Below are 5,901 nucleotides of genomic sequence, written 5' to 3' on the forward strand. Positions count from 1 at the left end.
TACTGGTACTGTTATATACAAAATAAAAAGGTCAAACTCAAGTACATTAAAGGTCACCATAAAACCCCTCAAAATGTATATTGGATAATGTCTTTTTTGTTTCTTAAATGCTAATAACGCTACTCGGCTAGTTTTTTTTTGTTTTGGACAGGAACGTTCTAAATGACATCTAGCAAACGTCAAAACGTTTGACTTGGAGAACAAAATGCAAACTGTATTGACTCTATTTGTAATCGCGTCGCGAGATTAGCTACGGAATATTTTGCAACTTATACTGAGTGATGAAAGCTATTTTGAATTAGAGATAAATAATAATAATTAATAAATAATACACCTACTGTAGGAAGTGTTTTTTTTTTTTTTACATAAGGCAAAAAACAGATTAGCTTTCATGCTCACATATACACTGTGTTATGAGGCGGAGCCAATCTAATGACGTCGTTGATATATCGCGTAAATTATGACAGAGTCATGCAGCGATTTTGCATGAATTTAAAAATTGATCGATTTCGATCCACTCGATCACATCGGTGTCAAGTCCAGTAAAAAAAAATCTATTTTGTACGAAAAGTTTCTCACCATGTCGTCTAATTTGGAGCGTTGCACCTTTACCCAACCTGAAGAATAGCTGAAAATAATTGTTGTTGCGTAAACATAACACAATTGTGGTCACACGCCAAACCAGATCATCCGGCATGCATAGTAGGTGGATCATTTTTATTTATTTTTTATTTTTCACGAATGTGTCCCTTTCTGCTCCCACTTAGCGGCTGAGAAATGCTAATTGGGGCGCATGTGTCAAAGCAAACAAAAAGGCGAAGGAGGCGGCAACGCGAGTGTGTCAAGTGAGGCGCCGTTTATTTTCAAACGGGAAAAGTGTCGCTTGATGATGCAGTCAACGGAACTCGAAATGTGTTGGCGTTTTTTTTTTGTTTTTTTTTTGCATATTTGTTTACCAGAGGAGTAAAAAAAAAAAAAAGTACATCAACTGGCCAAAACTTTAAGTACTCTTGTAGAAGTTTCCTGTATAAATTTGGCCTTGCCTTACTCCCAAGTAAAAAATAAATAAATTTGTATGCATAAGTAGTTGAGAGTGAGTCGTGTGGCATCCATTTTGACTTGAGTTGAACAAATGTGCAATTTGTCTTTTCAGACGAGATCAATAACCATCTCAGCTTCCCAGATGAAAAAAAAAATGAAAGACCTTCCACTTAAATGCGTCTTCATTCTTGTACTTGGCCCCACAAATAAATGCAGAAAGCAGCCCCGAAAAGGTTAAAAATTAGAATTTGCATGCATAAACGTGACTGTACCGTCAATGACATCTGATCATATTAAAAAAAAAAAAATCCCAAAAGTGACACAAAAAAGAGAGGTGGGGATTAGGAGGGTTTAATTGCATTGTCAAAAGTAACGAAACCTGTCTTTTTTTTTTCTAGGCGGCACACGTGAAAGCAGTCACATTCTTTTAATTACGTCCACTTATCTGATAGATGTGTGCAGATAGCTTGTGTCAAAGTTTGTCTTTATTAATATTTCTTGAAGACATATAGCGTACGTATCCTCATAGCGTGTCAATGTGAGAGCGGCCGTCATTGATTGGAGATTAGCGACGTTATTCTTTTTTTTGAAGGCGGTTCAAAAAAGTTTTGAGTGGGGAAAAGAAATGCGCGGCTCTTAAATGTGCACCATGCAAGCTGATTTATTCATGACCGTTAAGAGGTAGGCATTAACATTTTTTGTCATCATCATTTGGCCCATTAACTTTGCCGTGACGATCAGTGATAAATACTTAATAATATAAAAATTATCCTCTGAGAAGCCACCTACTTATACCAGCACCACGAAAAACTAAAAATAGTTTAAATACAGTGTATAAAGCTAAGAAATCATAAGTTACATTAAAAGCACAAATATATTGATAAAATAATGTTCCAAAATAAAATGGAAAAATTAGATCATGAATAAATGAGACATACCATCAAAAATAAAAAATCATTGACTGATGCAAATGAAATGGATAGAAAAATATTTTTTTATAAATAAAATTGAATTAAATATATGAAAAATGTATGCAATTGAAACAAGTAAATTGATAAACAGAATTGTTTAAATACAAAATACTTTTCAAAATGAAATTAACTAAAAATGCCACAACACATTAAAAAATTAAATGCATATAATTTTTCAAATTAAAATATTTTAATTAAAATCTTCACACACTGCCTCTCACCAAGACAGAAAGGGCGTGTATGATTGATTGATTGCAGATTCGGATGCGTTTCTATTTTCGGAATCTTTAAAACCCAATAAAAGGGAATAGTGGACGAAACACATGCTGGCCGCATTCTCATTCACATGCAAGCGTCTATAATGCAAACTTACTAATTACACGACGTGACAGGCCTTTTTGTTACTCGGTATAACAATTCACACACACACACGCACACACACTTGAATGCAGGCACATTATGAGCTTTCTCTCGGGACCCCATGACCCCCCCTGCTGGCCCAACCTAGACTCCTCCAAGGCAACCTTCAAATACAATCCTTCCTTTTTTACAATAGCATGCGTTTCCAATTTCATCTCGTTGCAACTTGATCTCAACGTGTGCTGAAATACAACATGAAGAGAAAGGCGATACAAGAGCTGTATTGAAGGCAATCATCTGCATCTTACTCAGGGGTTCCTAATATTTTGGTGACCCCGATTTTAGTATTTGTGCATGAAACATGCTGGTGACGGTAATAAGTCGATATATGTTTTTCATCTTATCTGTGTAAGGAGGTGCATATTTTGTATGCATCGTAATGAAATGCAAACATATATATATATATATATATATATATATATATATACACATATATAATATTGTGAAAGCTCAAAATGAGGATATCAGTACATTTTATTTTTAAAGTGTCGAAAACACGCAAAAATTTAAATTAAAATTCAAAGTCAAATTATATTATTCAGTCTTATTCGGGAAGAAAATGTGATTTAAAAAACAGGAATAGGTTCAAAACATTTAGAAGTGAAAATGAGAGTGAGAATCATTTAAATTGTGATAGGCACCTCAATTCTCTAAAAGTGGTCCTTCTATTTTTTTAATTATACATTCAAAACAAACTGTTTATTCATGAAAGCTTAAATTTCAATAAAGTCTTAAAAACTGTATCAACGCTCCTACTTGCATCAAGGTCATGATTTAAATTGTAAAAGGCTTCCCGTTAAAACTAAAAAGTCTTGAACAGTAAGGAGTCATCCAATGTGAGATAAAGACCCCCTCCCCTCACCCCTTCATCTCCCTCAACCCCCCCGACCCCTCTGTAGTGACGTCACCGCTCTCCGTCAATCAGCGTTGCAGGCTGCGGTGACAGACGCGGATGGACACGTGTTGTGTTCCGAGGGCGGTCCTTCCCTGTCGCCGGCGCTCATTAGCGAACCTTCTGTCGCGCGTAGCCGTGGCGAGCACTCACCGCCAAGTTTCTCCGTCCGGCTGCCGTGTAATAATAGTCCCGCTCATTGGAAGCCGTCCTCCTAAATGTTCATCCCCCCGCCGAGGCATTAGCGATGTAACCCCACCGCTGTTTGCCCGCTTTTATAAACACTTTGCTAACGCTTGGGAACGGCTGGCTAACGTAGCCGAACACACACACACACACACACACACACACACACACGCAATCCTGGTGGTGGTAGATTGGGGGAGCCCCTCCCCTCCGCATGCAGCCGCTGAAGAAAGGTGGAACCAATTCATCCGCCACCTCTTTTGTGCCGCTTCAAAAAAATAAAAATTCCAAATGCTATGCCGTCTTTAAAAGTATCTCTTACTTTGAGACTTTTGCGTTATAAATTAAATCTTCCAGGAAACAGAGTCAAAGAAACGTTTCTTAATTTGCGGGTTCAAATTCAGAGGTCTTTAAATCACGGTTTCTTGATCCGATTGAATGTTCTGGCAGGCTGTTTATGGCCCGCATGCCTCATGTTGGACACCATCAATGTAAATTAAAACCCTGGCAGACTCACTCAGAGCGACACTTAAAAATTCTCAAAGTAGACATTGTTTTTAGGATTAGTGTTTAAAAATTGAATGATACAAACGTTTGGTAACTTTTCCCCCCTCCATTGTGTGTGTATTTTGCGAGGCATTACTTGTGTTGTTTTTCTTCATTTAAGGCCATTTTCATCTTCAAATATATAATTGCACGTTTAAGCTTAAAATGGCATTTCAAGGTGAATGTTAATTGTCATAGTAGCTGCATCAGAACTCAATTTGGTGAAGGTACAAAAGGAAAAACTGCACACACGTTTTAAGATTGTGTTTCGAAGTTGTAAACCAAACGCTATTTTAGTTTGTTTTGACTATTGTTGCGTTCAAAACAACATATGACCCACAATTAATATCAAACAGTTCTTCTCTTGGAAATTAGCTTCTGACACTCTGTTGCGTCATTGTTAAAGCTGTTCAACCAATCAAGGTCTCGATTGACTTTACCACTTTCAAGTTATGAAAGTTTCAAGTTGAAGATCGATGTTAGTTATTGGCCAAGCGTACACGCTAGGTGTGTTAGCAGCTGTGCTAACTGGCTAAGGACAATCTTATCATCATAATACTTTGATAGTTTACTTTTTCTGATGGTATGAGTAACACTATTGCGGTAGTTTGAGTGACACACTCCAATATGACTAAAAATAATGAAAAAAGAAAAACATGAACAAAAGAAGAGCGTATTATCGTAACTGCGTGTGATCAGCGCAATTAGCTTGATGTAATTTCTGCTGAGTCACGTAGCTCACTTTTTGCTCTTCCTGTATATGCCTAAAAATGTTTTGGCAACAGGATTGCATGCATTTTCGCAGATAAATTATTCAGATTTGAAAATGCATGTGCAAATAAATGCTAAACAATTACAGTCCCCCAATCTGTTGCAGAATAGGACAACCTCTGCAAAAGTGCATGCTTGCAAATTTGGTGCATTGATTGTTTGATTTGCCATTGGGCTGGGGCGACACAAAATGGCCTCATAAAATATTTTTTTTAATTTTAAAACGCATCATCGTTTTATAACGTGTTTGCACTTTGCCCCCTTGATGGGGAAAACAAATCTTTCCAAAGGTCTAACCGCATCGACTCGAGTGTGTGTTTGTGCGCGTGTGTAGGTGGGCGGGTGTTGATGTCAAAGTGACGCCGACTGGTAAACACTCGGCGGCCGATTGACGGACAGGTGGGCTCCGACTTGTCAGGGTGACGCGCCTTGAAGGGGTGGAGTAAAAAAAAAAAAAAAAAAAGCAGCGGAGAGGCCGGCCCCGACTGCGCTGCGTTGTGTGTGTCCGTCCATCAGTGCGAGGCGCGCCGTCATCCTCCTCATCCACGCCGCGGAGGAGCTCTGCCGCCGCTTCTTTTTCTTCTGCTTCGTCTTGTTGTGCGACGCTTTGTTTGTTTTCAATTCGCCAACAATCATATTACCGGAGAGCGCGCGCGCGCCTGTGCGTCTCGCGGGCTCGCGCACGCCCAATGACTGACACGCCGAGCGAGCGCTGGCACTAAACGTGTCACTCTCTCTTTTTTCCTCCTCGCTCCCACAGAGTGTCACGGAAGCTCCCACGGGCCGCAGCACGGAAGCCCCCCACGCCCCCCGCCGCCGCCGCTGCTGCCGCCTCCCACGAGAGTTCCGAACTGTTCCTCCGTACTTCTGGGGCCGCTAAGGTAGGAAATAGTCCCGTCAAAAGAGGCTCTTTGAACGGAGGGGGCCCCCCCTCGCTTGCCTTCCCCGAGCCACCTCCGGTACATGCGCGCGGAGCCTCCCGGCAACTTCGCGGACCTCCCCCCCCATCGTTTTTTTTTTTTTGGGCGGAAATACTCACTACGAGTAATGAGTTGCAAGATCAAATTTCTTTGA

This window comes from Idiotropiscis lumnitzeri, chromosome 16, assembly GCF_059441095.1.
Source record: "Idiotropiscis lumnitzeri isolate Australia: NSW breed Sydney's pygmy pipehorse chromosome 16, RoL_Ilum_1.0, whole genome shotgun sequence".
NCBI classification, from domain to species: domain Eukaryota; kingdom Metazoa; phylum Chordata; class Actinopteri; order Syngnathiformes; family Syngnathidae; genus Idiotropiscis; species Idiotropiscis lumnitzeri.